The sequence below is a fragment of the Salminus brasiliensis genome, chromosome 17 (genome assembly GCF_030463535.1).
Source record: "Salminus brasiliensis chromosome 17, fSalBra1.hap2, whole genome shotgun sequence".
In the NCBI taxonomy this organism is placed as follows: domain Eukaryota; kingdom Metazoa; phylum Chordata; class Actinopteri; order Characiformes; family Bryconidae; genus Salminus; species Salminus brasiliensis.
Window position 1 is genome coordinate 15,864,345 of NC_132894.1, and position 19,934 is coordinate 15,884,278.

Below are 19,934 nucleotides of genomic sequence, written 5' to 3' on the forward strand. Positions count from 1 at the left end.
ATCCGTATTATTTGAGCATACATGAGGGCGAGAGCCTGCAGCTGTGGATGTTGTGTCTCGCACCACTGACAGCATTAAGGCTCCTGCCTTTGTTCTGTCCTGTTGGCATGGCAACTAAGTCAAGCCTGTGTTGTTATCAAAGCAAACCTATTGGGGCAGAGCATGCCAGCGTCAATGTGTATGTGTGTGTGTGTGGGTGGGTGTGTGTGAGTTTGTGCGAGTGTGTGTATCTACTGTTCTGCAGAAATGAACACTCTGCAGTTGTAGGCGGCATGACAGTAAGATGAATTTAGGCTCACTATCAGTTATGCCATTCTGCTGGGCAACACATCAGGCCACATTAAGGCTGTGTATAACATTAGGAGAGCATCAGCAGGGAGCTAGGTCACACTGCTAAACAATGACTGGCAGTCTAATGGCCAGTAGAAACAACCAATAATAATAATAATTACTCAGGAATATCAAATACGAGTTGATTTTAATGTATAACAAAAAAAATTAAATGATAACCAGAGTCATTTTTGTGTAAAATGCAGTCTACATGCTAGTATCCCCATTTTATAATAGTTCAGCATCTCTCAGCCTGTCCAGAAATGGATGTGTGAAGCATGTGTAAAGCTTAAATTGGACTGTAGGGGGAGCCCAGGAGCAAGAACTACCAATTTTCACATAATGCTGCTTTAATGTGCACATACGAGTACATGGTGAGACAGAGGTGAGCAGTGCCTACCCAGCTAGACTGTAGGCTGACCAAATTAAAATGATTTATTCTTACATTTACACCTCTATGTGTATGGCAACCATTATATTCCAGAAATTTCATTAAATAAAGCTGAGTTACCTGAATTTGCAGACTATGAATGGCATAAAGTCACCCAACAGCAATGTGAAAGACTAGTGGAGAGCCTGCAAAGACATGAAAGCTGTGATTGGCAGTCAAGGTTATTTCACCATTGTGATTTTTTAATGCTCTCAAAGTTCCAATATTAGCACTGTGTTGTTTAAATTTGAATAAAAACTTTTTACATTATAATTATTATAATAATTTCTTTGCATTATTTGAACAGTTGAACAGCAAATAAATGCCCTAAATATCAATATTTTTATTTGGAATTTAGAGGAAATGGTTTGCAAAATACAATGCAAATGTTAATTTCCCTAAACACATTACCTTTAAATAGTAAAACCAGAGAAACTGACCATGTAGGGTGGTCTCTTAATGTCTTCCGGAGCTGTATCATTACACTGAGCCTTATGTTGCTTGTAAAGGTAAAGGTAACGGGACGTGCATTCATACCCAATGGTACCAGGATACGCATGGTGCGCTGTAGGCTGAGGGCGAAGTGGCCAGAAGATGAGAAACATTCCATGGAACCACTTTTCACAAGCGCCAGTTCCACCCGGATACCTCAGGCTTGCTCTTCCCCACCCCCACCCCCATTATCACTTACTGTTGTTTGCCAGAATCATATTTTACATATTTACATATTTACATATTTTTTTTTTTTCCATTATTACCTATTATAGATCATGAAATCATGGTGGATCAGACGAGGACGGTGTGCCAGTGTTGTTGAGCAGTTGTAGGGTTGGCAGGCTGTACCAGCTACCTCAGGGGGACAGTACAACACTCAGGTGGGACCAACTGTAATGACAGTACATTAGAACATAATTTTTGGGTTCTTTTTGAATCTGAATCATGGTGTGAGCTGAACCATGACTTTTGTGTAATGTTATACCCCTAGCACATATATCTGCCCTCTGCATGATGAAATCCTGTAGTCTGGATTCAGCCACTGTAGTGGATGAACATTACTGCAGCTTCTGAAACCAGGTTTCTTTGCCCAATTTACAAGCTGTGACTAGTAAAGCTCTTCCATACACATATTTTGTGCAACCTTTGAAAATGCACAAGAAAAAAAACCTGAATATTGCAAACTGGTGCTGAAAACAGTGCTTTTTTGAATGAGCGGTGATCACCATGCCTTTCAGAACTGTTCCCTGGTGATCATTGGGCAAAATAGGTCAGTGCCCGCTGGCCTTTTTAAATGGGCCACTAGCCTCTCCACTCATTGTAAGCTAAAGCCATGTATAGTTGACTTAGGGCTATCAAGGATGAGAGTTGAGGGCTGAGGGCTAATGTATTCTCAACACGCAATGAGCAAGACTCTTGTCTCGGGGCTTAGGGGACAAGAGTGTGACATCTTCAATCAACATTTAGCACTACATCATGTCATGTAAAATTATCCTTTAAAAATCAAGTCAGTCATAACTCAAATGAGTTTTAGTTCTTCTTCATGCTTTTCAGAGGTGTCAAGTAACAAAGTACAAATAGGCACTTAGCAGACATTTGTAGCCTAGTATAAAGATGTCCATCCCAATACAGCTTATTGATAACACGCCTCTGAAATTTAATTTTTTGTACCATTGCCATATTTTCCGCTCCATGAAACACATTAATGCTCAGTAGTGCAAATAGATGATCCTTTAATATATTTGATATTACTTGAATGCATTCATTTTCAATGGGCAGATATACAGTTGAAACAGGTGACCTAGTGCATCCCAGAATGTTTCAACATTAAAATTTTAATAGAATATTAATAACATATATAACATATTATATATAGTCATTATGTCATTTTAAAAAATGTTTTTGAGGAGGTAGGGTAGTGCACTATAGGCCCCAGCTCTTGGCATTTGTTTTTCTTACATTACTTTTACTTTTGTGTAGCCTAGTATAAAGATGTCCATTCCAATAAGGCTTATTGAAAACACACCTCTGAAGTTTGACTTTTTGCACCATTCCTTAAACCAATATTTTCTGCTCCATGAAAAACGTTAATGCTCAGTAGTACACAAAGATGCTCCTTTAATATATTTGATATTACTAAAATGCATTTATTTTCAATGGGCAGATATGCAGTTGAAACAGGTGGCTTAGTACATCCCAGAATGTTTCAACATTAATATATATATATACACACACACATATATATAATGTTTTTTGAGGAGGTAGGGTAGTGCACTATAGGCCCCTGTTTCGCAGCCTATGTTTTTGGCATTTGTTTCCCTTACATTACTTTTACTTTTCTATTTCAAGTAGTTTTAAAACCAGTGCTTTTACACTTTTACTAGTACAAAGTAGCTTTTACTAGTAAAAAGCTTAAGTTGCTATTTAAGTCACTTCTACCTGAGTAATGAATGTGAATACTTTTGACACCTTTGATGCTCTTAGGGAAACTTTCCTGTTACTGTTGGTCTTCACTTGCTCATTAGTGGTATGGATGTGAATTGTCCCTAATGCAGCTTTGGGACAGTGTCAATTATGAATGTATTGTTGTCATCATATTAAACGCTACAAAACGCTTGAAAACACTAGTCATGTGTTTAGTTGTGTGAGCATTTCATGAGTAATGGATCAGAATTGGATCAGAAACATTTTAGTTACAATAACAAATATCAAAGTCAAGAGAGTCTTTTTTCCATGTCGGAACTACGGGGCAATGCCAGGTTAAGCGTGGGAGTGATTACGTCATCTATCCGTCATCTGCATTGACTCTAAAGGTGTTGTCTGTTTGTTTTCAGGCCGTCATAAAAGAACATGCCTCAACATTTGGCCTGTTTTCCGATTGTATTTAAACTGGATTCATTATGTCAATTTAAGATTAATCTTTTGTATCTTGTTGGATTCAGTTAGCATTATTAAGGGCCCATTTGCTTTCCTATTCCCCTTTCACCTTGTGTAAATAAGCCGATGCGGGTCTTATGTAAATGCATGTCATTCTCAATTACTGGCCCAAGTCTAGGATAGGTGTGTCTGGGACAGAGAGAGAGAGAGAGAGAGAGAGAGAGGGTGAAAAAGACTGAGAGAGAGGAGTCTGCTTTTAATTAAATAATGCACTTCCACGCTGGCATTTCCCAGAAGCTGTGGGACTGGTTGCCATGGGAATGGCGCAGCGAAGATTCACTCCGGCTGCCTTTGAGCTGCTGCAAATTTTTTTTCTCCCAGAGACTCAAGTATGAAGCAAAGGCTAATTCATATCAAGGCTTTTCTTTTTCTTCCGTGTTTGTGTTCCCAACCAATCCAAGGTCATGGCGGAGTCTGTGGGCATCACTCTTACGTGGCATACGGTCGGACAAATTGCATGTTCTGCTTCAGCAAATACTTCAGGTTGTCTTTAATGTGCATTAGCTTGGCAGCGTTCATTGTTGGCCTCCCAACCCCCAACACACACCACCAACACCACCACTAACACTACCCCCAACCCCACTCCCAGCCACACTGCTTCTTAAGAATCTGTGAGGTGCCGGACATTTTCTCTCTGCGCTCTCTCTAGTGTAAGCCGAGGCGCATTTTTCCAGCATTGCATAATTTCTGGCTGCAGCGAGTGACCTACTTCTCCTGAATCATTGCTGGGCTTGTCTGTGTTCGAGGGAATGGGGAGAGATCACACCACTCATGCAAGACAGCTTCATGGACTTTTATAGCAGCGAGAGGCAGAGCTGAGCTCAGACAGTGTGAATCTTTTATTGCCTCTGATGGAAACATGGTTTTATAACCATGATGGGACAATGAACTTTCAGCAGTAACTCTCAATGTATTATTTTTTTTTGTTATTTACCCAGAGATTATTTACACAGCACAGTCACGGTACTATGCAGTCACAGTGTATCACAAACAAACTAAATTTGCCCATCAATGCTAAGTCTACAACTGTGTTCTGCTGTAAATGCGCCATAATGCTGTCAAATAGTCCATTCAATATAAGCGATTCATTTTTCAGCATTGAGAAAAGCTTATATTTAACAGACAATTACACAGACAATTTTCAGTCAGAGAAAACTGCAGGGGTACTTTTTACAAACCTCTAAAGTTTAGTTTTTCTGAATTCCACCGTCCAAGTAATCGCCATAGAACACATTCAATGATGTTGAGGTCTAGACTCCTGAGTGGTCAGTTTCATGAGAACACAAACAGTTACAGCAGTTTGCCTCGTTAATATTTGTCTTATGTGAACTTTTCTCAGTGTGCTTCTACAAGCTTGTCAGCCCCTCGGTATCGCGTCCTCCCCTGGGGCGATTCTGAGCCGCCGCCCACAGGCCCTAGATGACTTGTTTCCAAAATGCATCAAGCTTTGGATGCTAAATTGTTTGGTAAGGACACAGGAAGGGCTTTTTTCTGATATGATCATGAAGGCCATATATATGACCTAGGTACACTGCACAGTAGAATAGTGCACCAGCACTCCAGCATCTGCAAAATCCTCCTGAAGGTCTTTGGTTTTTGGGCATTTGATTTGTCTTTCTTGCAATCCCACAAGCAGTTCTTTTGGGAAGTTTGGGTGAGGTCTTCCAGACCTCAACTCAGCTATTTCCTCATTTCTTAATATCTAGAAAGGACGGGTAGCTACTGAAAGAGCTATAGTAGCTATGGAAAATCGACATTTCTTAGCCCTGGACTCCCCCTACAATCGAGAAGTATACTTTGAGCTCTGAGTCATCACTAAAGGTTATTCTGGTCAAACTGAGAGACACAGAGGCAGAATCCAAAGTGAAAGACTAATACCGGACTTCATAGGGGTATACCGGACTACATAGTGCGGTTAGCAGTGTGCCGAGTGCTGAGAGACAGCAAAATCAACACTATTCCCCTGATTATATTACAATAATTATACATCACAATCATTTTGTAAGGTAAAAATGCTAAATAGTGTTAGCTTTAAGGGATTAGGGTATTTCTCACTGTGCTTTTTGTGCATTACAACAAATCGCTAGTGTTTGACACCCTGACAGAATACAGTAAAGCAGCTTCCTCCGTGCCCATGAGCCATACAGTTCCTACCCATACAGTATGTTCAGCTCAGAGCTAATCAGTGCTGTATTACTTGCTGGTTGTATTCTAAAGGCAGTGTTTTTGTGTTGCTCTCTGCATTACAGGTTGCGCGAGCCCCAGATGAATGATTAATTCATTGCCTACCAGGATACTGAAATGAGATGCAGCGCTGACTCTTTGTCCCCTGGTGCTAAGCTCATCTGAATAAAAGACCTTGGAGTATTTAACTTTAATGACACATAGAGTTTCCGATCACGAACATCACGGGCCGTGGGTAAAGATCCCTATGATGGATTATGCTCACTGCACCATCGCTGAATCCTGTTATGGTTTGTTTTGCACCACGGTCGCCTAGTAACCTCTTACGAGACCATTTGTGTATCACTATAATGCACAACTGGGATTCACACCCCCAACACCCGCCCCCCCCTCCCTCTCTGTATCTCACGCTCTCTCTTTCTCTATTTCTCCCTCTCTCTTTCTCTCTCTCTCCTTCTCTCTCTCTTATTCCTCTTTCTCTCTCTCACTCAGCTGGCATCTTGATAGCAGGAGATAATCAGCCCACACACTCCTACAGTAATTCTGCCTTGGACGGGCAGTTGTGCGAAGGAGGCAATGCACCCACACAACCACCACACTGTCTGCCAGGATCAGCTCATTTAAGCGCATCAGGCTTAACTGTAGCACTCCAATTTTATACATGTACATTTAAACATGCATGTTGCCAGGCATCCCACCCACAGTTCGTTCAGAGGAAAACTCAAGTCGCCATGTGCACTACGGATGACATATGCACGTGCATATGAACGTATACGTGGTTACATTCTATTCAGGCAAAACTGCACTACTAGAGATGCAGAGCCAAATTAATATGTGTACCTTTTTGTTTTTATCATAGAGGAGTAATAAACACGGCCACTGCAGATAATTAAACACCACATAATAATCCTAATGCACATTTACGCTACTTCCAACTGTAATTAGGAACTGTCAGCTGAATCAAATTACCAAGCTTTATCAATTCTTTGAGTCTTCAAACCGTGTGCTAACACAGCAGTCACTGGATTCCCTATGCAACCGTCTAAAGATATATAAAAAAAAAAAAAACCTAGAGTAACCGATGCCCACAAGATTAGATTAGATAGGTTAGATAAACTGGACAAGACGATAGCCCAGCATTTTCATCCTGCTGTTTCTACAGTGCATAGTGTTTTTAAGAAATGGCAGTCCAGTGGAACTGCGGAGGTCAAGATGAGATCTGGAAGATCAAGATAAGTCTTGAAGTGAACTGCTCTTGTGACTACAGAGAACCTTCATGAAGGTTTCAGGAAGGAGTCAAGAGTGTTGGTGCAGCGTTCAGAAAAGACGTTGGCTTCTACATGAATATACTGATCTGAAGCATAACTTCAGAACATTCAGCATGGCCTACCTGAAGAGGCACTGAAGTATTCGGAATGGCCCTCACAGTCCCCTGACCTAAACATCTCATCAGCAAATGTGTGGACAGACCTAAAACAAGCTGTGCAAGCAAGACGACTAGAGGCCTTCTGCAAAGAAGAGTGGCAAAAATCCGAAAACTATCCAACTATAAAAACTGGCTGACATGAGACTTTTAGCTGCTACAAAAAGCAATGCAAGCTGTGGTTGTTGGGTGTTACTAAATCCTGATTCTATGAGATGTCCAAGTGTTTGCACAGGCCAGATTTGATTAAAATGATGGTTATTATGTTTAATTAGCTACAAAGGACAATGGTTACTATAACTCAATAAAAAAAAAAACACACACCCATAATGTATTGATAAACAGGGGTGCCCAAACCTTTACATTTAACTGTATATGGTCATTCAACACACATCCTGCTAAAGCAAACCTGAGTCAAACACAGTTTAGAAACACATACATTATGTGTGTCAGTTTGATAAATGCTGTTCAGTTCTTACATATGGTATCAAGTTGGAGACCAAGTATGAGCCAACCCATGCGAAGCCTGTGAAAGTTTTTGACTACATTTTTACCAGTATACATATAGTTATACATAAAAGTATACATATACATTGTATACATATAGATACATATATTTTATTGTACCAGTAAAGTGTAAACATCCAAATTAGTCTTGGTGGCCTCCCTCTCTAGTCTCCTTTATGCACGGTCACTCAGTGTGTGTGGACGGTCTGCTACACGTGCCATATTCCTTCCATTTCTAAATAATGGATGTAACTGAATCCAGGGGATGTTCAGTGACTTTTTTATATCCACCCTGACATGACTTATACTCTTTAATAAGCTTTTCTCAGGGCTGCGTGGAGTGTTCTTTCGTCCTCGTGGTGCATTTGTAACCGGGAATACTGATTATCCAGTGACTGGACCTTCCAGACAGGTGTCTTTATACTATAGTCACTTGAGACACATTCTCTGCAGGCGATCTGCGGTTGATCACCATTTCACTAATTGTGAGACTACAAGCATCAATTGCGTCAGTCACTTTATAGGGGGTGAATATTAATGCAGTCACTTATTTTACATTGTATATATTTTTATTTCATTGGCTTTATTTGTAAAGTAAGTGAAAGTGAAAAAAAAAACAATAATAAAAAAACAGCTAAATTTTATTGCCCAAGGGGAAACATCCAAATGGATGCAATGTATAGCATCTAAATCCATTATATACAAAATAAGTTAAATGATAAAAGTGATACCTAAATCATATATTGATTTTGAAATATGATGCTAATTAAAAATGCACAGCCTGTTCCTTTGATGATGCTTGGTTTTCAACACTGTGGGTAAGCATAAGAAACAGTACACTTGATCTGCTATCCAGTTTAAGTAATATGCTCTTTACATCTTATGTGGAGTCCAAATCTATTGCATTTAATAAGAGTACAAGCTAAAACGGAGGCTTGGTTTTGATGTGACGCTAATGAGATAGAGAGTAACACATGCTAACCCTTAATCATGCTACACATTTGTGCGCCTGGCCCTAGTTTGGGGGGCTTTTTATTGTAAAGCGGGCCACAAAAGCTGTGATTTTCTGCCATGTTGTTGCTCTTATTGTCTGTTCTGTTGCGCTAACTGCCCCAGAACAGTGCGTTCCAGTGAGAGTGCTGTTTCTCTCCCTGTCTCATTTAAACTATAATTACTGATAATGTTCTCCAAGGCACTGCATTTTTATGACACACGCTGGCACTGTGGCTGGAACAAAAAAAAAACAACAACAAAAAAACAGGAGTGGGTGAGAGAGAAATAAATAAAGGAAAACAGCAGCAATCTGAGGCAGTCGCTCGCAGGGGAGCCTGACCATAACAGTGTCACACAGGTTTACCTGAGCTGCTCTGGTGTAGCTAGCAGGGCTGTCACTTTGGGAGTGCTGTGTTACTCTCCTCCACAGTCGGTCCTGCCACTACAGAGGCACAGAGACACCCCCCATGGCCAAGGCCACCACAGAATTAATTAAGAGTTCTAAAACCCTCTCTCATCACAGCTCTTATTTTAAAACTGTGATCAGCTAAGCACGCTAGCCTGGAGTAAAAGCCTGTGCTGCAACAATCAGTCCTGCCACTGATGCTTTTTTTAGGCTCCTGCCCATTCATAACCAACCATGGCACATGGGTGCCATAACATTAAAGTGATAGTTTGGCCAAAAAAAATAAATCAATCAAAATGTACGGTTGAAACTTTATCCAGGTATTTAGGGTGGAAAGGGTTAAATGTGAACGCAAGCCAGAGTCGCAACTCTAGTAAAGTTGACCCTGACATTCACCTGTTAGTAAGGCTGCAAACTGTCACACATTAGCCGCATGACTCACGCCGTTAGGTCTAATCTCACGACTTCACGCCACACTTCCCGTTTCTCATGCATTTTTACTAACCACTCATACTGATGGTGACCTCAGCGCCTCTGAAGACTTATGATATGATGTCACTTACTCTTCATCATGTCACTGTGGTTGTGCAAAATTCAAAGTAAATGTATATCTTCTACATCACTTTTCTTAATAAGGATATATGGAATGTAATTGTACTTGGATTTCTAAACCGATGCATAAAAATGCAAGAATTCCTAAAAAACAAAAAAAGAAATGTAATGCTGTGGCGTCAAATAACACTCAACCAATCAAACGGTTTCTGTTAAAATTTGCTATGTAAGGTGGTTACCAGTTAAAATATGCATTCTGTAAAAGTGTAGTAATGCTAAGAAATGCTGTCCACTCCATGGGGCTCTGAGTGGTCCAGTGGACTAAGATGCTGCAGCTATGACTCAAATGCTGCATATGATTCAAATGCTGCTTGCCATCAGCAGCCAGAGCCTGAGAGAGCACAACTGGTCTTGCTCTCTCCGGACAGGTAGATGGCTCTCTCTCCATCTCCTCACACCACTGCAGTGTAAGGCTGGACGCTGGTGGGCTTGTGCGTCTGCTAACCACTGGATCAGAGCAGGGTACAGCTTTGGCTCTTTCGTCTGAGAGCATTGGGTGCCTGGTGGCAGTTTAAAAAGAGGCTGTGGCTGGTTGCTGGATGTGTCAGTGCTCATCGTCCTCTACAGTCCTTATCGAGGCACTACATGTGATGGGGAGAGTACAATTGAGTGGGTTGGATAATTGGCTGAATCTAAATTGGGAGGGTGGGGGGGGGGGTAGTGTCCAAAAAAAACTCTAGTAAACTGACGCTCTCAAACTTGTTAGCTGTCACTGGATCTATGTCATGACTTTCTACCTTATGTAGGATTATGTATATCAAGCCTATGCACACTAATGCACATGCGAGTTGAACTATTATGAACTATTTTCATTATACCTGATGTCTACATCACAGCTGCCAAACTGTCTATAGCTAAGATTTAAAGCAGTCGTTTGACAGAATTGGCATTTCTTGTTCCTGGGCTTTGAGTCAACCCTGAAAAAAGGTCACACTTTTACGCATTTCTGGACTTTTGAGAGATACAGAGCCATGACTGAATGTGAAAGAAGCATGTGGACTGTCCAACTATAGTAATATTACCGGATTATACATGAATATGACTCAGGTTACACAGCATTACACAGTTCTTGTGAATGCTTTCCGCTTCACCAAAGTCACATGGTGCAGTTAGCAGTGTGCCAAGTGGCGGAGTAGCCATGATAGAGATGCTATTCTCTCTGTTAAAAGTCAGTGGAGCATCACAATAATTTTGAAGCTGTAAAGGTAAAAGTTTCACTGGACAATCATGTTTTTGGACATGATTTGAGAAATGCAGCAATTGAACAAAAGCATTTGTGAGCTGGGAATTTCATACATGATTGAGAAATGGAGGAGCTGTCTCAGACATCCCGTTTTGTTTAACGTTGAGACTTTTGCAAGTTCAGACCATGCCCACAGCATATGATAATAAGTGAGAAGAGTGTAAGAGAGGTAAGCAAATTTGTGGCTCTGCTTTTAGCTGGTAGGCCAGAATTCCCTCTGAGAAGTGGAGCTTAAAATGAGAGATATGGCAGAGTTATGGAGGTGGTGATGGTGGTGGTGGCTTGTGAAGATGGGACTTCTAGGATGTTACTTTAAGGGAAGCAGGGGCTTCAGGCATGTCCTTTCTTCCTAAATTCTGTTATTTCATAACTCCAATTTGTGGGCAAATTTGAACACTTGTGTCCAGGTAAAAGCAAGTCCAAGCTTTTACCAGTTTTGTCCAAGGGTCACTCCAGAATTCTGAATGTGAAACAGACAATTTCAGGCAAGGGTATGATTTAAACATGCAATTAGCATGATGCTAAATGACAAATTACATGCTTGTTAGCAAGAATTAGCTTGTGATACCAGTGCAAACTAAAGACACCAAACACACCTGATCGCAAGTGGAAAATAGTGCAAATTAGACTTTTTGTCTGGGGCTGTAAAAACTAGGGGAGGCCCAGGTGCACACTGTACATCAGCGATGTCTCAACAAGCATAAAGGGCTCTAAAAACCCCGTTTTGTGAATGTGAATTGGCTTCTTAGCATCAAGGGGCTTTGAGGTTATTCCAGTGCGTTGTGCAGGAAATACGGAGGGTTAGAAGCTGCTGGTGAGTTGTTTGTCTGTGTAAAGAGCTCAAAATAGCCCCGCACTACCATCCCCCAACCCTCCTCTCTCGCTTGTTCACAGGCTCTGAGCTTTAACCTATTTAAGCTCTTGCACTGTGGCCCAGTGTCCGTTCACGTAGGCTTTCATTTCCTCGCAGTGATTGCCAGAGCGTTGGGGAAAATCTATGAGCTATCACGCAAAGCCATACGTATCGTCACCCGAGTGCTCATAAAAGCACTCGGCATAACCAGTCATGTATGTCAGTGGGAGCGGTGCATGAGGGTGTTTCACACATTTCCAGTAGCAGGAGTTTAGACACATGAGGCCGAGCATGAACTGAACCTGGTAACCTCCTTAAGCAGGGGAAGTCCTAAGCTCGTGATCCCCCCCCAACCCTTAAGCTCGTCCTTCTCTGTTGCCAAACGGCTCTAGGAGCCCACACACCCCAAAGCAGGACCACTGCAAGTGCCAAGACAGGGGACATAAACACATTGTTAGCGAATGCATCCTGATTGCCAAGGACAAAAGAGAAGGAGCCTTTTGTTACGACTGATGAATGTTGTTGATAGGATTAGGGCGATCTTTTGCTTAAGCTTCTGAGGATCTCACTTGTTCAGCCAAGGCCGTACAAATACAGATTAAGCCACACACAGGCCATGGAATTCAGGTGAATAAGTATTGTCACATGGACTGAATAAAATAGGCCCAATATGTCATTTTTGCTCAATACTTCAGGATGTGGGCCTATAATCTAAAAAATGAGGCTTTCTTAAGAATTCAAATGAATAAGAAATTGTCACATGAACTAAATAAAGTTAGCCTAGCACGTCAAAAAAAAAATGTCATGTAGATTTAGGACATTAGAAGTATTTTAGACCTAATCATTCTCAAACTGGTCTTCATGGACCCCAGATGGTCCACATTTTGCTTTTATCCATATGTGTTTCAGTTTTATTTGATACTGAGTGAAAATGGCATGCCAGGCCAACTTTCGGTTTTGAGGAATTTCATAACTTCAACCTAATCAACTGTAACCCTTTCAAATCCATATTTCTCTGTCAGGGAGGTGTAGCCTTGGTTTTGTGGTAATGTACATCTAAAGTGTTTCCCTGGGATACTGGATTAAGAGACTCTGTTGGTCTAGGGTCAAGGACTGGTGCTGCACCTAAGCTCTAGGCCTGGAGTTTTAATCCCTGTGTCAGTCCTCATTAGTGTTAATGAATGGAGAAAAGCTGACTATGAAAGCAGGACACGGTGGATGTAGGGCTCTACAAAGACATCACTGTGACCAAAAGGGAGTGAAAGATATGGCAGTGAGAAAGGCAAGGTCAGAATTGTATGGACTGGGCAATTTATCAGAGGTTATGAGAGATTATAGCAAGTTTCTTTTCTAAAATATATCATTTTGATTACACTTTGGATTAAATGAATATGCTTGAATATGTGTCTCTAGACATAAACTGTTGAAGAATATGATTCTATATGGAGGTTATTCTGTATCTCATAAAAAATGGTTGAAAGGCCCCTTATCATCATATAGGACCACAGACAGTGCAAAAAATAATTATCTGTATGTTACAAGTTTCAGATGTCCATGGTCCAGCTCAAGTTGTCCATACAAAAGCAGAAATTGTGACTTCTGAGAGTAGTCAGATAGATTAGCTATGAACAGAAACATTAGCTATAGGTATTCAGTTTAATTTAGTCAGTAAATGGTTGTAGTCTTGCTGTTAATTCAGGTGCAGTTGAGAACAATCGTGCTAATGCGTTTGGGTATAGTATGGGAAATATGATGGAGAGTACATAGTGTATTAATCAGGCGGAAGCTTTGAACGCCTCAGTGTTTTCTCTGCAGGAGATGAATGGCTGGGTGTGGACGCTATAGTACACAGTGTGGTCAGCCTCTTCCTTTGGTGTTTTCCAGAACCACACAGTGGTCACAAATCAGAGCTCATCCCACAAAAAGAAAACACATGCAGCCTGCATTGTCTTCTAAAGTTTGTGTGAGTGTGTGTGTGTGGAGGGGGGCATTATGCAAGAATGTTCAGACGACTTACTTACTGTGTATTCAAATTAGGACCTATTACGCACAATACCGCAGCGGAGGTCACTTATGCCACTTTGTCCAATTCATCCCATTTCCCCACTCCCTCCCTTACACAAATATATAATACAGGCATAGCACCGGGAGACGGCTTTTGTAATTTCTCGCTGGTTTCGCAGAGAGAGTTTTAGGCCTGAATGTGCTGCGGTCAGGAAGCCAAATGTAATCTGGCTGGATTCCCAGAATCAACAAAGCTCTTAATAACATGTTCAAATATAAAAAAAATGCTGCAGCGAAGAAGTAGATCTAATGCCTGATATATACACATTGGTATTAAAAAGTACTCGGAGCTGTTTTGATTTGGCAGATTTGGAGAGAGGCACAGCTGGCCGTCCATACGCCAGCATCAGCAAATCGCTGCGGTCTCCAGTGTCCTGCCGCATTGCTTACTGTGGAGAATATGGAGGGGGAAAAGAAAGGCATTGCAGACACTAATTTAGGAAAGAGCAAGAGAGGACGAGAGTTGTTATAAATCATTGTGACCATATGCTACTTCAAACAATGCGCTTTTCTTGAGACTAATTCAGAAACAATACAAACATCTTGAACTTGGCCCATAAAAAAAATACAGAAATCATACAGTCGTCAATTCCACTTGAAGAATTGAGAGAATTGGTATTTCTTGCTCCTGGGCTCCCCCAACAGTCAGGAAGTGGAATTCGTGCTTTAAGAGAGACAGGCTTTACACACATTTACATGCTTTTCTGGACAAGCTGAGTGATACATGACCAGCATCTGAATTTAAAGAAGCATGTGGACTGACAGTTGATTATTGGATTTTTCACAAATATGACCCATTTGGGTTAGGCAGCGTTACACAGTGCATGTACTGTCCCCTTTTACATAGAGCAGTCAGCAGCGTGCTGACCCAGGATTAGCCATGACAGAAATGCTACTCTCTCTATTACAAGTGGGTGGAGCATCAAAATGATTTATTATGGCAAAAATGTTACAAAATGTTGCTTTAACAGTTTTCTAACATATATATTTTTAACAATGCTAAATATGCACCTGTTGCTAACCTGCATACTCACTTCTTACAGCAGTGGCAAGATTCTTTCCTAGGAAAACCACCTTCTGATGATGTATCTTGAAGGTGGGCGGTACTAGCACTTTGGATACTAGCTGCTAGCTGGCCAAAGAGAGAGAAAGACGCCAGATAGCTAATGTAGCTAACAATACCGCCTATATTATTAGCCTGTACGCCATTGGCTATGTCTGTGTGATGCATTTTGAGTATAGTAATGAAAGAACACTGAAAAATGGAAACATGAATGTATATAACAACTGCATAGAATGACATAACATAGTAAATGTGTACTGTTTTAGGCTGGAATACCCCTTTACTCACAAGTGTTACTCCTTTATGTGACGCAATTCTTTATTACTGAAAAGAAAAACAATGGGCTACAATCCATTATTATTATTATTGATATCCTGAGTTGGTCTATTGATCATTCACTTGCTGTTCTTCTGCATGCTTTAGGCTTTTTTAAGCTCTCATAAATATGCTCCCACTCTTGCATATGAAGAGAAAAGAGGAGCGATCAGTCCTGTGCCATCATTCCGCACTGCTGCCTGCCAAAAGTGAAGGGAAAAAAAAAGAAAAAAGAACTCTAGCACTTCCCCCACTGGGACACACTCCCCTCTCCTACTGCTTAATCTATCCAATAAGATGGCGAATATATCAGACCAAACAGAGCAAAGCTATGCAGCCTGAAAGGGAGATGGAACTCACTCGTACAGAAGCAAGAGCCTCCAGAGGAATGACGCGAACAGAGCCGCATTGTTTATCTCTTTCTGAAGCCCAAAACGGCATGCTCCGTAAATATGAAGGTGGTTCACTAATATCCGAACTCGCGCAGTGGAAATAATGACGGTGGTAACAGTGGCGCATTATGTCGATAATCTGAATTTCCATTGTAAATGCGCGGCCATGAATATGCAGAGGCGGCCGGGCCTGGGCCGGGCTTTTGTTTTCAGGCCCAGAGCACCCTGTGGTGTGGTATTTATAGCTGACATTGCCAGCCAGTGTTGGGTGTAATGTAAGGACACATCAACTGTGCAGCAGTGCGATTAAATGTCTGAGTAATTGACAGTGGCCCTGGAGGGAGAGGGACAGGATGAGAGGATGAGAGGAAGGGAGGGAGAGAGAGAGGGAGAGATTGTGTCTTCATAAGAAGCTCGCTTTCATTTTTTACATATCCATTTCTCACTTCTCAAGATAAACAGCTCTGCCTGAGAAACACTGCAATCTTCTAAATCACCTTATTGTTGGAGGAACTGTATAATTACACACATACGAGTTTCATTTTCACTGTCAGCCACTGTTCTTAGTAATGCCAGATAATATCTGAGCAGATTTATCCAAATTTATGGTGATTCTACATGATTAACCTTGTCTGTTTGGATAGGTCCCTCAACACCTTACAGTTGGGTTGCTCTTCCTTTTTTTTTGCATTTCCCTGTAGATTTGGGTTGGACAGGACTGTGTTGAAAGATGCTAATGTCAAGCTTTTTCCTCATACCAGTCACCATTAGGGAGATTTCTGTCAGTTATGCCTTGCCACAGCTCACTTCTACACATACCAAACTCGCTCTATTTATATGACTGACTGACTACCAATGTGCCAGCTAGCATTCCGAATGTTGAGCTTTCAAACTCCTCTCAACCTTGGTCAAATGACTGTCTAAACAGCAAGCAGGTATTGCAAAGCATTGTAGACACCTTGATTATAATGAGAGCATTTCAGTTTTGTTGTTAAGGCATGCTTGCATTGCTTCTTGTTGGGACGAGGTATATGGAATCGTGTAGATTCTAGTGGATTATTGATTATTGTTGTAATAAGTAATAATTATTATAAAGAGAATTACATATGAATAAATAATATTCGACAATATAAACTGTTTTAAGACTAATTCATGTGCAACTTTAAATATGCATACAGATATAGACAGAATGTTTCCTCCATAGTTATGCATGTTATGTGAAAGCTTACAAATACAGAGAGAATGCAGTAGCAGTACCAGTGGAAATCGTGGGGGCAGTGTCACAAATAGTTCAAGGAGGCACGAGCACTGCCATATGGACATGATTAAGAAAAAAAACATGGCAGAATGTTTTTTTAAATACTGCTTTTAGCCAGATTTTATGCAGTATGTACACTATAACGACATTCTCCACTGTCTCCATGTTTTTTTTTTTTCAGAAACATGACTCTGAACAGGCCTCTAGCGGACGTATTGCTTCGCATCCATGCCAACAGAAAGGTCGCCTGGTAGTATGTGGCCAGTAACGGGTACAGCGTATGAATCAGACATGAGTAAAGCTGTATAAAGGAGCCTTAAGATGCCTGAGATCATTTATATTATTTAAGAAGATTCAGTAGTCTACTTAAGATAATAAGGAAATAGTTGTTGATGGTAAATATCGCTCTGTAAAATGAATGGAAAATGACTTTATTATAGATTTTTGTAACAATAGAGGCATGCGTTATACTTGTATGTATATTCAGTAACTTGTGCTCCCTGTATGTGGCACAAATCACAGTACTACATCAAGTATTCGACCCTGCACAATTAAAAAATGCCGCATAAAAAGTTCAGGAATTGACGACGGGTGTCTGTAAGTCCCAAGCTAATGACAATACCAATTAAATATTCTATGAATTAAAGCAAAGTTAGATTTACACAAAATGTTTGGAAATCTTTTGAACATCCAAAGATCTTGCATGTGGAACTTTTTATTTTTAGCCATCTCAAGTAATTTGGTCATAACTATTACAGGCATCCTACGGTAAAATTCCACTGGCTGGCCTCTCTGTGTCATATATCCTCATATAGTCATATATGAGAGGTCAGTTTAGAACTGGCAGTCAAGTCTTTCCTCCAGCTTGTAAAAGAAAATACATGGCAGTGTAGATTTCCCAGCAGTTGTTGGTAAAGTCAAAGAGTCTACCTTAACATTTTGTGCTGTGTCACATTGTTCAGGACAGCAACCAACTGGAGCGCAAACCTCAGAGATTCATTCTTGCTTCACGTATAGCTGCTCTTGGTGTATCCTCCCAGCTCCCCATGTGCAGCAGGCCTTGGAGCTGCTGTTAATCTGAAAGCAGTGCGGAGGAGCTCCAGCAGTAAGATCGGGATCAATAGCACTCAGAGCTCTTTTATGATAGCAGGAGAATGGCCTGGATCTGTCATATACCATTAAATCACTGCTGGCTCCACACAAGCCTACAGATTCCCCAATGAGCTGTCTGCATGCTCTCCTCCTTGCTACAAACTGTTAGCCCCTGTTACTGCAGGAGAAATCATATACTGCGTCCAATCTGAGAAAAGCGTGTGACCAAGAAAAATCAAATATCTGCTCCATAGCAGATAGCGGATTAAAATAACTTGTTTTTATTATTTATAAATAAACCATGTGACCTCAAGATTCAAAATTTCTGATTGATTCAAACAAGATGAAGATTTCTGCATAAATTACACAGATGGGGGTTTACTTGATTTACACATTTTCAGAAAGCTTGTACTAACTTTTATGAAAGTCTTTCCCCAATTTCATCATTTCCAACTAGCTAGGACTAGCTACCACCCATGCTGGGAGGTTGAAGGCTAGCACAGGAGTAATCTGAGTCCTGTGAAGCCAGCCAGCTGCTTCTTATCTGACTGCTTCTAATATAACTTCATTGGGCAACTGAACACACTTGGAGAAAAACACCAACTCGAAATTCTATCATGTCAGCTTTCAAATGCCCCCAACCCACCCACAGAGACCAAGGTCAATTATGCTCCCTTGGATTACCAGCCACAGATGGCTGTGGCATCACCAGGGATCAAACACACTGTTTCCCAATGAGAGGAACAAGGCCAAGATTCCGGAGTTGAGTCACTCGGTAGCCCTAGTGCCTCCATACTCTTTAGACAAACCTTTATATTTTGTTCTTCTTCTTATTTTTACTTTTCTTTTTGTGCACTTATTTCCTATTCAACCTAATTACACATTGCAGAAATGGTCATCGTCATAATAACTAGCACTGAACCTTATTTAAGAGTTAACAGAATGCAGCAGCACGGGTCGTCTTCAACGTTCCTAAATCTAGCCATGTCTCTCCACTGCTGTGTTCTCTTCACTGGCTTCCTGTAGCTGCTTCCCGCATCAGATTCAAAACCCTGACTCTGGCCTACACAGCCAAGAACGGACCAGCCCCTCCGTACTTGATGGCAATGGTCAAAAGCCGATCCACACCAAGAGCCCTTCGAGCTTCAAGTACGGCTCGGCTCGACCCGCCATCCCTCAAAATCCACGGAAGACAAGCATCCAGGCTTTTTTCTGTCCTGGCACCGAAGTGGTGGAAAGAACTTGCCCTGGGTGTCCAAACGGCCGAGTCGCTCGCTGTCTTCAAACTCAGACTGAAGACCCTCCTCTTCCGAGAATACTTGGGCGAATAGCAGAGTGGTCACCTTACTGACTTGTGTTTAGTAATGCCTAAGCTTAAAGGTATCTTTGAATTTTTAGTCTAATCAAACTAGCTGAGGTTTTTCTTGAGTAAATAGCAAAGCACTTTTGTAAGTCGCTTTGGATAAGAGCGTCTGCTAAATGCCTTAAAAGTAAGTTAAGGGGTTAACCCCTTAACACAGAAAGGCTTAGTATACACTAAGGTGTATTATTCAGTAACTACAGGTACAAACTGGTGGGGTTCTTCTTTGGTAATAGAAGATTTGATAAAACTTTCGTCCTGCCTGTGTGGATATTAGTGCATTCATCTCACACTTAACATGGCATAGTGAATTTGAACTGCAACCTGAAGTCATTGGGTTGAATAGCATGTTTGTCAGCATTATATGAAATCTGTCCAAGCTCACAACAGTTGCTCCAACAGAATGCATTGTATGAGGGGCATGAATAGGTCAGTTACACTGCCGTTCCTCTCAGTGTAAAACCAAGCCAATCATACC